Here is a 19948-nt window from a genome sequence, read left to right as displayed (position 1 = left end):
AGGTTACATTATCATTAAAATGTGCCTTAATACTACTTATATTAATTTGAAAAACAGAAAAACTATCATTAGACAAAGCTATGTCTACTAAAAAGTCAACATAAATTGAATTTAAAATATTATCTAAACTTAGCGTATTATTATTTCAATGAAAATTCATTTATTCAAAGATATTTTAACATTATAAAATAAACATTAACTAATCACAGCTTATAGCCGTCTTCAGATGATCTGATTTTTACAATATTTAAATTTTCATTTTTCCCACCAGTATATCAGAATAAGATAATCATATCAATTTATATTGATTACTTTTAGTCACTAACATCTGGTTTGAGAAAAAAGCATCCTTTTGAATTTAGTTAGCCGCTCATTAATGAACACCTTATCCTTTACCCATTTACTATTTATCATATCCGCAGTTACCTTCATCGATTTAACATTACGGATTAAATTTTTCCTCATTTAAAGTGTAGTTCATTTAGCTACTATTTTATTTTGTTTTAACATAGTAGAATGAATTATGTAGGCTTCGATAATATTTAATTCCGTATTATTTGTTTTTTACCGATTTCTGAAATAATGGAAACACAATCTTCATTTTGAGTTTTAAGTATGCCTGTTATTCTACTGTTATACCAATATTGTGTTGTTCAATTGCATCAATTTTGTATTTTAATATAGTAACTTCTTAGTATAAACGTTTATTTTCATTAATAATTTTCTTATTTTATAGTTTATTAGTTTTCAATTCTATACCTAATAACACTATCAATTTTTTCATTAAAATTCTCAAACTACGAGCTCAACAATGAAATTGATTTCATAAGCTCTTTGATGTTTTTTTCTACAGACTTCGGATGCTGTGACACTAATTCATTTTATTTTGATTTCGGAGATTTTTGGCTAATTTTTGAGCAATTTGAACAAGTAAATTTTGATTCACTATTATTAGTCATTCTATTAAAATTCATTTCTGTATATTATCCCACACAATAGTAGTGGGCCACATTATTACAAATCGAACATTCCATAGATTTTTCGTTAATGCATCATAGCATTTTACACATTCTAACGGCATTATCTATAATCGTAATAGCTATCGAAGTATCGACACAATAAAAGTTAGATAAGATATCGATCAATAAACGAAACAAAATAAGATTATAGACTAGCGCACGATTAGAAACGAAGATTTTCGCTAAAATGTATAGGTCTATAAATATTTTATAAGCTAAAATATTATTCCGGTACAGATAAAATTGATTTAAGTACGGAATAAGAATACTCTGTCGCAGTCAGAACAGAACTGAAAGTTTGATAACTTCAACTACGAGTATATTTGCCCAGTTTAGTTAAAAAATATACATTTCCATGGCGTTATGATAAAATTATTGTTAGTCAAAAGAAGAAGTATGTAGTATTTAATGAATTAATAATATTAATATGCATTAATTTATTAGATACCTATAATACCCAAAGCAAAACAATATATTTCATTAAAGTGAATTCACAAATATTATATTATATTGTAATTTTAAATATTGTTCACTCAACAATTTTAGATTAAATTATTAACTGAACCACAAATATCAATTTCATTCCATTATTTACCATTACATCAAAAACTCATTGTTCATAGATCATAAATATTAAAACATTAATTTCTAAGCGATTTCAACGAAAATTTTATGCACGCAATAGTGGTTATTATGTGTGATGAGTGACTTACTCTAACTATTAAGTTACTATATGCGAACAGACTAGGTAAACGAAAACGTAAAGAATAGATGTATATTTTATATGAAACAACAGCACGTCAATAATGATTGTGACACGCCATGTAAGGGAACCGACTATAACAAAACACTAACAAGGGCCATCCACAAATTATATGTCGACATGCCGACTACATCAAACTGCTAATAAAAACTAGATAATACTAGTTGGAAACAGAAAAATGGTAGAAATAAGAATAATATGTAGAACTCATCTTATAACTAACATTATAAAAATTAAAATTAAAATCAAATAATGGTAATGAAGTGGTTCAACATAGAAAAATCGAACATTTTAAAATGTTAGACATAGTACATGCAACCAAGTACGTTATCTACAGAAAGGTCAGTCAGATTAAGGGTCAACGCCACAAAAAATTGAGAAAACATTTTTTTCTCTTAAAGAAAAGAAGATATGAGACATCTATCAAATTAATTTCGATGTTGGAATATTGTAATAAATAACAATATTATTATATCAGTGTACTCACTACCTAATACATAGTACCTACACTTAGACTCAATTTAACGATTCACTGATAATGTCAATAAATAGGTGTTAGTTTAATTAAAAAATTTTACTTGGTTATTAAAAAAAAAAAAAAAAACCATAATAATCATAGTTGTTTGGAGGGCAGCAGTTCTGCTATAGTAGAAACATGGCCCGAGTATAAACGATGCTAAGATAATAAATTTATCTGATTCCACAAATTATTTGCTTAGATTACGTTATCTTTATAATTTTTTTTTAAATAATAATCTAGAATTCTATTTTAATTTGTAAAATAAGCTTACCAACGCAAAATTTCCATACTGACATATATATATATATATATAAATGTTTAAGTTTAAGTACTGAGAATAACATGTTGTATGAATACTTCGAATTCTACAAATTATTATGACTGCAAAATGTGTACGGATATGCAAGTTTTGTATTAACTATATTATATAATACTTTATACTGATAGCTGACGTATATTATAGAGGGCTAGGAATTTATTTAGTATTTACTTACATAGTCATATATATATAATATACCTATAAATTGGTTGGGATACGGGGTGGACAACATTTTTCGTATAAATAGCTTACAATTCTTGCAATAGATGTTCCAGCGATCAGTGCGGTCGACGAAAAATTACTTAGTTACTCAGAAAACCTGCCCTTGCTTTATTTTCACACAAACACAGCATCGGTCGGCTGGCTCACGGCCAAATAGCTTACAATATTATTATTTATTATAAAACGATGTTTACATAATAATATAATATTACTATCTATTTTCCCGATTTCTTTTCTGAAGTCACTTGGATGCTCAATCAATAACAAGTCATAACGTTTCAAATTATTTAATACTGCTTGGTTCATGGAGCATGATATTACATATAATATGCATATGTAAGTATGTATTTATAGAGTTAAAAAGCTGATTACACATTTGTCACTACTCACTACGCATCTTACTTGTTAACGTAAGAAGTCCTTCTTATTGGAACAGGACATATTATTATTTTACTATTTTAATCTAATTTATCTTATTAATAGGTATGAAAAAAATTGTATCATTAACAATAATAATTAGTGTGTACTATGTACAAAATTTGAAGCCTAAATTTAAAATAAAATTGTTTGAAAACTTCAATTTTTTCGAATCTAAAAATATAACATTTTTCAGCTGGAATCGACAACACCACAGGGATGACTACTTGCGCATCACTTCCGCGAACATATACTATCTGAATGAAGAAAAATTCACTGATGATTGTTGACTCAGTAGGTGTTACTGATAGTTCAACATGATATGTTCATAATAATATCAACAAAAATATATAACACAAATTACAATATTTTATAGTAACCATGAAGAGTAATATTGTGTCAAACCACTTGCTTTTATCTTTATAGTTTATACGCATATAATATTATTACGAAACATTAAAAAAAAAATGTAATAATGGGAGCAGTCATCAGTTATATTAAACGCATTACCAGACTCAAATAGGTTTTAAAAGGTACGTCAGAAATATTCATAGAACAAGGATATGTATATGAAGGGAAATATAAAATATACACATAAACATTGCGAGTATCTTTTATTTTATTTTGAACCTAATTCACTTTATAATAGAAATCAATTTAGATGATATAAGAATTATCTTCTGGCTTATTTCTTTGAGGACGAGGTCCAACGAAAAATTGAAATTCAAAGGTGAATTAATATTAAATCAAACTAATGGCTGTCGAATCAATTAGATTTCAAAGTATTTCATCAATAGATTCAATGTTATTCATCTATATGTTTCATATTTGATAATGCTGGTGCGGTTTCTATATTACTATATTATATTATTTTGCTTTTAATAAAAAGGTCTTAATTATTAAAATTCTAACTCCGTTGTAATTGGCACATATGATTTTAATATGTTAAAAAATACCATGGAATTTCTCTATTGGTACTTAAAGCTTATGAAACTCAGAAGTTACTCATTTGAATTTCCATATAAGTATATTTCTGTAGGTACACAATACACATTTTCAAAAACTAAAAAAGCGTAGTTCTCATTTGCAATAAAAGTGTAATTTGTAATGAATATTACTAAAAAAGTTAAAAATGACATAAAAGTTTAAGTATATGAGATAATATGTCTCTTACACATACTTTGAAATTGCAAAAGTTCATTATTAAATTAAAACATTGAAGTTATAATGATTGGTCAGTCAATACTGTATACACATCACACAAATTCATAAAACTACGATATCTTAAAAATTAATTGCTAAGAACAAAGTAAGTGAATAAAAAGAAATCGAAATAATGATGCTTTATACACAAAACTAGAAGTACGTTTACGCGAAAAAAACAATCGTGAATGATTAGTTATTAAAACATTATTAATCTCGGAATCCGTTTTGGAAAAATTACAATAAAATTGAATGTTGATACCTAGTAAATATTTTTTTTTCCTTTGGTTGTTATTACTGCTATAGAAACAATTTTTTAAAACTACCCAAATATAGCATGAAAATAAATTTTAGCTTAAAAAAAACATTTTCTTAACAGCTGGTAAACAATGACAAACACCATATTACGTCAAGACTAGAGAGCGATGTTATATTTTTGTATATTGTACGTAATACGTACACATTCAAGACAGCATATAATACATAAAGTATGGGCATTGACTTTTTCGCTATAGCAGTAATTTAGGTATTTCCATTTAAGACCGAAATAAAATAAAAACCTCTTAGAAAACTCCTGGATATTTACAATAGGTAAAAGTATATATGTATATGTATATTATACTATACAGTACCTATAATATATGTTATCACAATGCAATGTAATCTATTATAGAGCTGCTGCAGCAAGCCGAGGAATATTTCCGATTTGTGGAGAGCGCCAAACATATCCTAAATGTATCACTCGAATATTAAACATTCTGGATAGCGCACATTTAAAAATAGCGATAATGTTCTAAGATATTTTTGGTAGGGAACTAAATGACCCCCTATCCCCAATTGATACAAAACTTTATCAACGAGTTACGACCCCATAAATTCGAACTCTAAAACATAGATATTTGTACTATATTAAACAAAGATAACACAGAAATTATTAATGTTAAATAAACATGTTTGCAGATATTGAATTTTTGAAAAAAAGCACCAGGTACGCGTGATATCTTCAATCGTTTATTCTTTGTAGTTATTCATAACGTCAAGTACGATTGAAATTATATTTTTAAAGTGCTAAATATACTTGATTTTCTATTAAACATTCAGATTATACTTAAAATAGTTGAAATGTTTTGAGTATTGCTCTAAAGTCTAAAGAGAAAACGGGAAAAAACCTCTACCAAAATCTAAAAATCTAAATATTGATTATTTTTGTCTTTATTTAATTTTAATAGTATTTATAATGCACAATATTCTAAAATTATATATCGCCTCATTATGCATAGGGATAATTGAATGTATGAATATAAAATAAAGTCTCCAATATTTTATATAAATAATATGTAGATACAATTTTCCAATAATTGTTGGTACCTACGGGAGTATAAGCAAACCTTAATGTTATTCACCCACACACCAATAAATACATAAATACAGTAATAATATTTTTAAAAAAAGAAATAATTTATAATTTTATAGCAATTTAATATCCAAGACGTTAAGAAAAATAATTTCACTTTCGGAAAGCCCTATTAAAAGTTCCTGACAGACAGAAAAAATTACTTAGTTTATTTTTGTCAATTTCCTGTTGTTTAATGTGTCCATGAAATATATACTGTACAAAAATTATTTTAGTCATTCGAATGATACATAGTTCAATGATACAAGTTAATGTATAATATTATATATAGATATAGTGGAATGACTGTTCTGCGTATATGCCACTGAATTGATATGTTTTTTTTTTCATATGATAAATTTATAACATCATTACCTATACAATATACAAAGCAAGTTAATAGTTTATTCATTAGTTCTCTACCATTCAAAAAAAGTATACCAACAGTGGTGTATCAAATTTTAAACTAATATCAGTTTTTTACTATTGTTTATTATTTTTATTATTAAAAAATTCTATATATTCGATATTAATTTAATTTACTTTTTTACGATATTAAAAAAATACAAGCATGTTGTTGATATAATATAATAATATCCGTTTTTGTAATGACATGCACTAAATGAATGTTACATTCTATAATATTATAATTATGCATTGTTCATCACAGAGGCAGAACTACAAAATAAAATATGAAATTGTAAATAATATAGTTGTCAATAATGTAATCTCAACCCAATGAAATTAAAATTTTGTTACCCAGCGGCCTATGTCGCTGAGGGTATATTTCGTTTAATAAAAAAAAAAATTAATAAATAATTATGCATTACATAATGTTACATTATCAAATTCAAATCATTTTAATTTGAATAACTAAAATATTATTAATTTTATAAAAAATAACAGACTGAATTTGTGTTATATAACTTAAACAGTTATTAAATTTTTTGTAATTTGTCAAATATTAAGTAACAATTAAAAATTCCTGATGAAATTGCATATATTTTTTTTGCCTATTTATTAAAAAAAAAAAATGCAATAGATACCTAATGAATTTAGTAAATTAGAAATAATAAAATATTTGGAATCAATAGTTTAAAAATATAGTATCACCATAAATGATTTATGGTTTATAAGACATTTTACTCGTAGAAACATAGATGTATGTATAACATATTATAAGTAATTTTGGTATTGCAGTAACTATAATATATCTGAACATTAATATTCAATAATACATTTTTTGAAATAATTAATCATAAACATTTTGTAGTCAGCAGTTGAATAGTACACAAATACACCACTAAAATATTGCCAGCTAATATTTTTAGCCATCATTATAGTGAGCACAAACTGCAGTATATTAATAAAAATAGTTTTAGTTCATTAATATTGAATAATAGATTTATTCTAGTCATTGTTGTGTTTTTATGTGGTCGGAAACAAAAGTTAATGAGCTGTATTCAAAGCGTTTACGTAAAGCTAGACAGCCATAGGACGTATCACGCAGTTCTTTTTTGATAATTTATAATAATAGCTAATAATATAGGATAATACGGATAGTAAAATGTATTATGGTATTTAGTATTTTTTAATATTTTAATTTGATCATTAACTAATTATTTTTAAGTACAACACATGTTGTTATTATTTGTATTGAAAAGTAACTAGAGAAAATCTTAATTTATTATAATACATTTATATTGCATTTTTTAATGCCTTTACTATACAATTCTTAACTTATGTAGTTTTGATCTGCGTGATTAATGAAGTTTAATATATTATGACGTATAACTGCGTGAAAAATATTCTGTTACGCATAGGAATTCCGAAAAGTAGATACGTATTGCAAATAATAATTGATCGAATAAAAATGAATATTATAGAGTATTGGTGGGAGAGGATTGTGTATGTGTGTGTGTGTGCGCGCGCGCGCAAGAAAAAGAAATAAAATACGTATTTCGTATTTACCGGTTATTCTGCAGCCACCAGTCAGTCTGAACGATGTTCCAAGTCCCTCGACGCATATGTAATTGACTCTAAAAAAAAAAAAAAAACATAGGATTATTCTTCTGCCCGTGACGTTTTTACATCATAAAAATTTACGATTTTTAGTGCGAAGGAAGTCTCTCTATCGGATGCTGTGGGAAAAGACACATCCGAATTCAATTTTCCACTATATAACGACAGTCGCCGCCGTCGACCTTAGAAACGCAAAAGAGGGAGAAAAAATGATAGGTGGGAGAGAGTGGATGAAAAAGAAAATAATAATGTCACCGTGAAAAGATTGTTGCACCGGGACAAGACTTGAATAATAGTCACCTTATAGGGTTTTCCGCTCCTATATTCTGTTCCACCCACGCCATACAACGGCTGCGAAGCGACTCTCCGGATTTCCGTATTTTATTCTGACTGTACCTCTTTTATCCTACCGTTGCGACCATTACGTCCTTTGTCGCTGTTCGAATTCGGCCACAAAGTGCATATACATATAACGTACCGCGTACGCGTTATCGTTACGTGTGTATATTATGAACATATACATGCTGATTCAAATATATACAAACTCAATTATTAACCCTCAAATTACGCATTTACTCAAACATTTTGATTTTCTAAAATATATTAAGTATATATGTCTTTAAGACCATATCATTATTATAATATAATACTTAGATTTCTTATGAAATTGATAATGTGGATGTTCAAACTTTTTTTCTAACGAGAATCTCCATTAAAAAATAAAATTACAAATATCATTATTATTTTCATTACACCTTAATATGCAACACTCAGAGATAAGATGGGGTGATGATGAGATGGAATTGAACATGCAACGTGAATCACTCTGTATGTACGCATTTATGTATTACATAAATTTATATATCATGTATGCGTATATAATTCCGGGATCTGGACGAAAAAAATAAGAATATACCTACACCAGATGTATATAAAAATAAAAAAAACGGGGCAATTCGTTTTTTCACTGTCAAGATAACGAATTTGGCTAAGGGATATTGGTTTTATCCGGATGACGTGTGACCTGAATAAACATCTTAAATGGTCTACCCGTTGAATCTGTTTACGATCGCTGACCGTAATGTAGGTACGTTTCTACATCCAGACTGTTATACAGTTGGAAATTAAATGAGGCCACTATGCGTCGTATAACGCTTTCGTACATACATATTATTATAATAGCTGCAGTACGTGGTTGTCGCATGTGGTGTATTGTCGAGATGAGTGTGTCAGAGGGGTCTGCACTTTGCATGCAAAGTCCACACACGGAATAATAAACGGAAAATTAACATTTTTTTTTTTTTTTAAACTAATTAAAATATATCAAATGTATGATCCTAATAGGGATTTAGTGGTTTAAGACGTTATTTTTTTCTTTCCAATACTCACAGTCGTATCGATTTTTATCTTTCAATAGTTAAATAATATTTCCAATTTTTAATAAAAATACTTCTAGCCCAGAAGAAGAATTTGTTATATTCTAAAACGGCAGTAATACTTAATAGCTTTCATGCATCCCTATTGCAACATATACCTAATATGTTTATGAAAAATTTAATATTACTAAAAATAATATTAGATAAATTTAACAAATTTAATTTAATTTTTAACAAATGTATCAAACATAATAAACTAAATATCGCCATATAATTATACATTGTGTTTTGGTGACAATAGTTATGAATTTATGATGTTTTATATTAATTTGCTAAAGGGTTTCATTAGGATCCCATCAAATTGTTAGTATGATAAATAATTGATAATGGTTCTAAGATAATATACCTTTCAATGTATTCGATTTGATTTAAAGTATATTTAATATACGTTTTTAAAATTTATAGTGTAACGTAAATTGAAAATAGAAAATTATTTGTTTACATTTTGTGGGATTATAATATTAGTTAATACCTAGTACAAAAACAATATATAATACATCAATCTTTTGTATCGTCATCGAGATATATAGTCATAACTCATAATTGTATTAATATTTTCTACAAACCTAATATAAAAAATAAAATTTAACAAAATCATGTTTTAAGAATAACATTTCGAAAAAATCATCTCATTTTCATCTAGATAAAATTGATTTTATCTGTATCTCTATCTAGATATATTTTGACTATTTTGAGTTCATATATCTTATCTATATCTAGATACAAAAAAATTATCTAAGCACAAAACTGTGTGTAATACCTATTATTTCTATTGATTACAAAACTTAAAGAATAGCATTGTTATATATTTGGTAAATAAGGAACTTAAAAATAGGTTTTGAACCTATGGTTTTTACGTGTGTAATGAAATATGATATTTGACCATTTTTTCGACATATTTTTAATTGCCTCACAATATGATGAATCTGATGTTGCCAGATAAGTCACTTTTATATCAAATATTTTAAACTTTTACATAGTCATCGACTTTTAGATTACAAATTGTTTAAATTGTGTGTAATGTATAAATTTTTGTTTATTGTTGTACAAATTATTATAAAAAAAATATAATTAATATTTAACTAATATATTATAACATAATATAATTATTATAAAAATTAAAACTAACCAAGACACTCTGTGTCATTGTCAAATGCTCCGGCGCAATTGATGTATGCCTTTTTTATAGCGGCGCAATAGATGTATACTATACAGGTAGTGTCCCAAATCCGGCGCAATTGACGAACACCGCGTTTTTCGTATACAATGATACCTATCATTGCATTCAAATTTAACCTACCCTAGTCAGAGGTCCACCCCACCCCCTAATGTACAGCAGAGCGACATCCACTTACCCGCTTTTTTATTTATACGGTATTAGATCATTTTCAAATAAATCAAATTTAATTCCTACAATATGGCTCTTGTTAAAAAAATATCAAAATGGAACACTGAATTATACATTTTAAATGATAGATTAAGTTTTTAATCTGCTTTGGTGTTAGGTATATCAAATAAAAAAATATTTTGAACCTATATGACTGTATATAATATACCAAGTTTTATGAATCTACCCAAACTTGAATTATGTTGAATTCACGGCCCACAGGTAATGCATTTTCATATTATTCACATTTAATACATTTGATATTTTTAAGTAAAAAGTTTTTAAATCGTATAATATATATACAGAACAAAAATACTCAATTTTTTTATGATACTTTTTTATTCTAGTTATTTATTTTTTTATACGTATAAAAGTACTTTATGTTAGGTAATTTTCAACTGAACAATAATATGTACACTCTTTTATATTATTAAAATTGATCAAAATATAATATTGTTAACGAGTGTATACTGTGTATACTATACAAATTTTTTATGAAACGTTTATTGTATATTCTTTAGCTTATATTGCTTGATAAAAATGATATTTATATATTTGTATACAATATACTATAATGTAGGTGTGTTTTTTAATTGTACGTATAAAAATATGTTGAGACCTTTGCCAATTAAACATAGTTATATTCAATTTAACATCAGATTTTTTATATAAAAACGATGATGTATATTGTATGAGTATTTCAATATACAATAAAATGTAACAGTTTATTGCTAAAATAATACATTTAAGTTTGTTTTATTATTCTTATAATCTAATGAGTTCAGAGCTTTCACCATTTTTGATAAAAGAATAAATATTGCTTAGTCACTTAAGATTGTTTGAATTCTTACAAAATTGATGTTTACATCATTTTTATACAAGATACAACCCTCTATTTTACTTGAATAAGATTCAGATATTTTCACTGAATAATTCAGTTTATTAGTTTTTTTGTAGTTGAAATATAAATTTAAACATTGCTGACAAGATTATATAGATCACAGGTGTGAACAGTGAACACTCTATCTTTCATCGCTGAACACTTCAACTGTAAACGCTAATATTGTATTATAATTTTAAATTTAAAAAACAAAAATACATTCTTAAATTCATGAATTTCAATAATAGCAGAATTCATATTCCTCTGTTTGTCCTTATTAGACTCAAAAGCTACTGGAATTTTTATAATTTCTTAATAGGCAAGATTGTTTATAACTTATTTTCCCCCCTAAATTTATAGAAACATATTATCAAACATAAATATAGTTTTAATTATATTTATTTTTTTATTTTTTTTAAGTGGTAGCCATCGGTTTTAAATTTCTTATAAAAGTTATAATTTTTGAACAACATCAATCATTTAAAATTTTAATTTTAAACAACAAAAACTTATTCGATTTTATAATATTTTCATTTAAAACAGTCTATAGATGACAAAATAAAGAAATATTCATGTTTATGATATATTACATCAAAGATGGTATCTAATAATGTTTAGAAAAATTAAATATTTACAAATCTTAAATTAATTTTTGTAATTAATTTTGTTTGTATTATATTATATTTGAACTGAAACTAAACAAAAAATAATAGAAAGATAGATTTATTTTAACCAAGTCTAAGTTGGGTAGTATAGCAATTTATATCAAAATTATTACCCCAGATATAATTTTTTTTATATCTATATCTAATAAATTACAAAGTATACTATCCATTTTTAGTCTAGAAATATACGTTGTTATTCAAAAAACTCTCTTTCAACTATGTGTTCTCAACCAACAATATTTATTTAAATAAGATTTCAAATTCTTTCGTTACACAAAAATGTTACTAAAACAACGTTTTTGATGATTAAAATTCCTGTAACGACTAATTAGTAATGTTTAAGTGTTGCTTTAGATATGATGACTATCAGAAGAAAAAAAACTTTGGTCAAATTGTAACAATTTTACTTTGTTATCCAACAAACTATAGTTTTAATAAAAAAATTCTCCTTCTACAGTGTTTTTATTGTTGAAAATATTATAATACACAAATTTTGTAGTTATATTGTACAATATATCTATTTATAGATATCCCCTGGTGTGCGTCCAATGATTTAAGTACTCGCTCATTTAACAACAGTATTAAATAATATTACTATTGTATAACATAATAGTAGTTAGATATCGACATTAGCCACTAGCTAACAAAACCAATCAGAAATTATATATATATTTTAAAAAAACAACTAAATATTGGCTATAGCTTATTGTTATGTTTATCGTATTTTGCGAAAGGAGTACGATCGAAGATAGTTGAAATTTAGTACTGTTTCAGCTGTATACCATAATGTGTGCGTGTTATAATATATTTTATACTGCACTCTCTTAGTTTTTTAACGTTTTATCTTCATTTATGTTATTGTAACTAAAATCTGTAGGTAGGTATCGCAGTGTATGATGTGTAATATTTTAATATGATATTATTATAATTTCGTGTTTGATAGTCGTATATACCTTGGTACACAGAAATGGTTAACTTCGTATGTTTTTAAAATTAAAACAAATGAAATATGCAGCTCGTCACACATAATTAAATTCTCATATTGTTATTGCTATTGCTATTATTATGATTTACCTAAATAACTTAGACTGTGGTAATTTATTATACAAAAACATTTCACTACAAATTCTTTATATACTGCAGTGTGATTTTCGATTCACCAAGCATACCTACCCCCTTTTTCTTTTTCAACAATGTAGTACACAACAAAGTATTTTTAAAATTTCTAAAAATCAGAACTTGTATAAATGAAAAAATTTTGTTAAGAGTTTCTGGTAAATAGTCCTGTATATGAATTAAGATATGAGCACACCAAATTTTTAGAACCTTGAACGGCTTAAACATAACTGAGATTTCACAAAAAAATATAATATTGTTGTAAAGTTCGATCTTTACCCGAAACATGACCTATTCCAACCTAATGTAAAGACTACTATAATATCATGTGAAATATGTATTTGAGTTTTATGATATTATATAAAACTGCATTGAACGTTATGATATTATGTCTGACTATAGAAAGAAAACGTAAAAATAACCCACATACTGGCAAAATATAGATACGTTATTGACTGCTTGGAAACTGTATAAAGGGATTTCGTGCAATAATTTTGCTATTTTATTATTTTTACATCATATCAAAACAATGATGTTGCTCTTAACAAATAGTGTTTTGCCCATTGAAACGCGTCCCAAAACTTTTATCGCTGACCTTTTTGTACGGTTTGAATTCGTTTTCTTGTACTTTCAAGAGCACTATAGGCTTAGAGGGCAGCAAAAAACAATATATACAATATATATAGGTATGTAAAAATGCTGTAGAAAATCTAACAATATTCAGCAGTAGAAGTTTCTCGTGATAAAATCTACTTCTTTAACGACCTCTTCAAGGGTTGTAAATATGTAAATGATTCCTATGAATTTGCACTGAAGTTTTTGACACAAGTCATTATATTATAAATGTCAATAAAAATACGAATAAATAATGTGAATTTTTCTATAGAATTAAAAAAAAAACAAATACATTATGTGATCATATTTAACTATAATATTACATTGAAGTTACTTTATTAAAATTCATATTATAATGGAAAGTTTCACAATCACGTTTCAGTGGTTTCTGTGTTTCACGTACACATACTTAATTATATGCCTTGCATTTAAATATTAATATTAGAGTTTTTCTTCCCCGGTGTATTTCGCACTTAAATATTCATCTACTAAGAGTAACCATAAGCATTCAAGTACCTAAGGAATTTTACACATTCAAATAAATAAAACGCATTTTACCAAAATATTATTGATTTTAATATTTTACATAAATATAACAATAAATAAATTGCATAGGTAACTAGTGACTTGACGATTTTAATCTATTGTCAAGATTGTATTTTAATTGTCATGATAACTGAATCTGACTGATGTGTGCAATATAATATTTTGGAATCTATTTTAGATTTCTGAATTTACATGTGCTGGATACTACGGTTTTATCAAAACAAAAAAATTTAAGATCCATATTTGGTCTGCATTTTTAGTAACATTTATACAGGTTAATTTTGCAATATTATATAATTAACTATTATTGAATAATGTTAAGCCATATTACACAAACTATACAACATACAAATAAACTAATGTTATATTTAAAGATTTTTTTTATCATGTACGAGATTTATTGACTGGTATTATATAGGCTTAAAAGTCTAGTTAAATTATCAATAATTAGGCAACATTTTTATCTAGCCAACCGTGGTTGACTATGGTTTATGAGGAAGAGATATAAATTATATAAAATAGATATGAATTTATGAGGCGTAAACAATAGTTGAAAATCAAGCAAATTAAAAATAACTAGGTACCACTAGTTGAGTTTTTAAATCAATAAATACAATTTAATTTAAATTATGACAGGAACATGAAATAACTAGAAATTTAATTAAAAATAATTTTATATACATCATCAAATATTATATAAACTATTAAAACCCAATGGGTTTGATAACTTTTAAATATTCTCGTTCATAAAAAAAGTAATTTAGAAAAAGTTTTAGCTTTTTAAATTATTTTTTAAATCTAGTTTATTAAATGCATTAATATATTATTTAATTATTTAAAATCTTTTTTTTTATATAAAATTACTTACTAACAATACTATTAGTATAATGAGTAAACTTGATAAATGCGGTTATTGCCAGAAGGTTGCATTTATGGGAAGATACTCGGCAGTCAACCCAACCAGATCCTACTTTTTAGGTATTATTTTTATTTTTATTTTTTTTACTAAACGAAATATACCCTCGGCGACATAGGCCATTGGGTTACAAAATTTTAATTACATTGGTTTTAGATTACATTGACAACTATTAACATTATTTTTATTTTATTATTAAAATAAAAATAATGCTTTTTTTAAGAAGTATTATTTAATTAAATAAAAAATAAAAAAATATAATGATATTTGCATATGATAAATTTGATTATAATATAAAATATAACTTTAGAGACCAACTTCAATTTTGAGATGACTTTTCATAAATAATTCAAAGACGATTTCGATTTAATCATTGCAAATGGTTATACTATGGATCTAATCAATCATTGTGTTTGTGTTTATTATAATAAATAAACACTCAATAATGTTTTTATGTAGTATGCATGTAGTATGTGTGTATGTGTATATATAGATAAACACTATTAATAATTCTACAATAATGTATACTGTGAAAACACGTTGATTAATCAATAGTATACTTTGAGTTTGTGGCAAAATAAAATTGTTAGAAAAATATCTTGATGCTTAAACATGAGTATTGACAATCGTCTATTTTTTATTGAATACTAAAACTTTATTTAATTTTTCAACATACAATTAATTTTATCTACGAAATGTACAATAACTTGAATTATGATCATCAGAAACTTTATTCATCTATGTAAAGTAACACGATGGATTTTTAATTTAAGACCTTAGATCTTTGATAAATATTTATCTGTTTATATCATACAAGAGATATTCAAACCGTGCAACTTAGGATTTTACTATTTAATGCGAATTTATTAATTATTTTTACTTACATGTATTTTAAATAAAATCTCTAGTTTATTTTAAAGAACTATATATCTACATTATTTTTAATTATCTCAATTGATACTGTAATTTAATATAGTTTACAAAATTAAATAATACTTAATGTTGTATTTTTTTTTTTTTTTTTTAATGCAATTGAACAAAGTAAAATTGAAATTCGATTAACTGATTGTAATAATTATTTTAAGATACATTAATCATAAAAGTAATATGACTAAATACATTCCAATATATTATTTCATATTTTATTTCAGCAACAAACTAAGATTACGCTGTAATTTATTGTTAATAATAAATTTCATTTTCCATATTTCGTTATTTACTAAAATTTAAATCTAATTCATAAGGAAGATTCGAGTTTCATATTTATGAAATAATAAGATGTGAATTAATCACACAGTTATTAAATACAAAATCCTAAATATTATATGTAATAAAGGCCTCAAAGTGGTAAATAATAATAATAATAAGATGTGGTTAATATGTAGTACACTGATTTTCAACTAGTATGTCTCATTCTCTATAGACGGTGTGAGATTCTAAATATGTATTATTTATAAAACCAATATTTAATAAAACATATATCAAACAATAATTCATGCAATCGGTATTAATTTTTAATGAAACACAATTTTGTTTATCCAATTTAGTCTATAATCCTAAAATTCAAATAACCTAAAAAAAATGATTATAAAATAAAAAGTTATTTGTGGCGCTTAGACGTGCTGTGGACATTTTATGAGCATCACATCGTTTTCAAAAAAATATTAAAACCATTGTATTATACAATTGTTGTATTGCTGAAATAAATATAACATAGTTGACTCAAATCTAATTTTCTATGAACAAAATTTATATTCTGTTTTAATTTTAATATTAAGTTAATTTCAGTTTACAACAAGTTTACCATAATTATATAGTAAATGTTATACATTATAATTTATATTAAGTTTATATTTTCAATTAAAACGACAGTAATATATGTTAATACTTATATTTTATAACCAAGCATACACTATATCTATAAAGTTCATCATCATCCTATTAAAACTTAAGGCATAAACAGATAAACATGTTATATAAATTACAATTATTTGGTATTAATTAATTGTCATTAAAAATAAAAATAATAATAATAATATGTATAAGAAATTTATGAATTTAATATTGTGTTAATGCTAGATTTTTTTTATAAAATTTCATTTCAAAACGCAACATATGACAGATATATGTAATGTATGTACTATGTATACTATTTTATATAATTCACAGTTTCAGAAGTTAAAAAAACAAAATATAGGTATCTTATTTTACATATTTAATGATTTTTCTAAATAGGTAATGCATAATTTTGGGGGCTTGGTGTGGCACTGAGATTAGCCGTAGTTACGAGCATAACTTAGGTCAAGCATCGGCTTGAACCGCTAGCTCTCGGATGGGTGACCGCTCGGGTTGGGCTTTTAGAAACAAATCTTCATTCAATATACATATTTTCCAAACTAATATTGTATCCTCCCTCACAATTAAAACCGACTTATAACATCTAGGCTAAACGATATTAGGTGTAGAAAACTGTACTAAAAAAAAAAAAAAAAAAAAATTATAATAATTAAAACAAAACATAATTTAGTTGATGTGTACTTGTGAACAATAAGAGTTAAAAATATGATCATGAAAAATTAATTCGTATTAGAGCTAAGTTTTTAATTTTTTAATGTATACAGGGTGATTCTTTTATCATTGAACACTCATTATTTAAAAAAGTATTTACTTTTTTCAAAATATTTTTTTACATAGTTTCAAGTTGTTAAAAACCAACGTTTTTATTAAAAAATTATATTTTTAAATATTTTTTATCCTTATCATTTTTTAAGTTTTTTACTTTTTTGAATGACAACATAGAGTTTTAATTTCATATTCCAAAGCAGAATATTTTTCTAAGTATTTTGATACATAAAAATCGAATTTAGGATGAGTTCAAAAAGTAAAAAACTTACAAAATGTTAAGGTTAAAAAATATAATTTTTTAATAAAAACGTTGATTTTTTAACAACTTGAAACTATATAAAATAATATTTTAAAAAACATTAATAATTTTTGAAATAATGAGTGTTCAATGATAAAAGAATCACCCGTATAAGTAGTAATAATCATATATTTGCTATTAGTTAATTTATAACGGGAAAATATTGGAAATAGTTAAATAATAGAGATATAGTTTTATAGAAACTATCCATTTAGAAAACTCTATAGTCAATTTAGTTATTGTAATATCTATATAGGTATATCATCCGTCAGATAATGAAAAAAAATATACAAATTTATTTAAACGTTTAATATACAACATAACATAATTCAAATCGATACGGGTCTTGTTGAACGGATGACTTTTATTGGAATGCCATTTCGGACGTGGCACACTATTATATTATTATATATTATACTTGAACCATTCGAGAAATGGTAAAAAAAAAATAACTTATATACATAAGCAAGTGGGAAAACCTTCGTCGTATCCGACTTTGGATCACTCACTGGAGACAACCGAAGAAAATTGGTAACATTGATATATTTATCAACTCACATTCTAAGTCCACCATATTTTCTTTCGATGAACGGATTTCAACTGGACTAGAAACACAGACTAGAACAATGTGATGAAAAAAATCTACTGATATTTTCACGGGTATACATAAGCTCGCTATATTATTATTATTATTATTATATATGTGGTAATTTGAAATTCTTTCACTTTGAATTTTTCTACGAAAAACATACAAATCTGGTCTACAAACCAACCGGATTTTTAAGACGATTTTTGAATTTTTCCCTAAGATTTAAAAAAATATTGATTATCTGTGATTTCGAAAACTAGACAGTTGAGACTAGAAAATCGCTCAAGTTGACCTCAAGGTTTAGATCCAGGATAGACAAATTATCCCTTTCCTCTCTTATGGAAATCAAGCAAAAGAAAACAAAAAATGTTGCACAAAAACCGTGTTACCGAGACGATATTTTTATATCCATCTCATGTATATGTTTTAAATTGTATTCAGTTCTGCTTAAACCTCCTAGTAAAATATCCTCAATAAAAAATTAACCTTTTTTCCACCCCGTAAAATCGTACAGTTACTTACATTGTTGCATTAGTTAAAATAATAAAGTAAATTATTACTCTAATTTAAACAATATATCACTATTAAATTAACCCCAGGTTCAGACATCAAGTAAAAAAATAATAATTTAATTTATAAATAACTAATGTATCTGTGCAGTCTTTAAATTATAAAACCGGTAAAAAAAAATTAATTCTATATAGAAGTTTTTGTTTTCCGATTCTTATTTTGATATCGAAGACAAGACAATAGACCATTAATACAGAAAATAAGAAAATTAAGAACAAGTTAAATGTGGATACTATTTTTATGATTATTATGATTCCTTGCTATTCATAATTTATTTTTATCATCAAATTTTGTTGAGACTAAAAAAATACAAATTTTATCTTTAAATGCAATTGAAATTATAAACTCTTTAAGAAGTATAATTAATATTTAACCAATTTGAAAATGTAGTCTGTTTATATTAAAAAATCCAAAAATTAAATGTTTA

General features: G+C 25.3%; 1 protein-coding gene across 2 annotated transcripts in view; it reads right to left on the bottom strand.

Annotated features, from left to right (window-relative positions):
- The window catches only part of LOC107162101 (cyclic GMP-AMP phosphodiesterase SMPDL3A), a 199974-nt gene that overhangs the window by 165924 nt on the left and 14102 nt on the right, over positions 1-19948 (bottom strand). Inside the window, exon 2 of one of the 2 annotated variants that reach the window (XM_089229080.1) lies at positions 7828-7895. The gene's annotated coding sequence lies outside the window, so the exon portion shown is untranslated. Of the gene's footprint in view, positions 1-7827; positions 7896-19948 lie in introns of those variants that run through there. The other variant, XM_015508832.2, reaches the window with a different exon arrangement.

Source organism: Diuraphis noxia, unplaced genomic scaffold (assembly GCF_037042655.1).
Source record: "Diuraphis noxia isolate RWA-SAM2 unplaced genomic scaffold, SU_Dnox_SAM2 contig0005, whole genome shotgun sequence".
In the NCBI taxonomy this organism is placed as follows: Eukaryota; Metazoa; Arthropoda; class Insecta; order Hemiptera; family Aphididae; genus Diuraphis; species Diuraphis noxia.
Note: the sequence above shows the minus strand (reverse complement) of the source record. Positions and strands in the feature narration are given on the sequence as shown.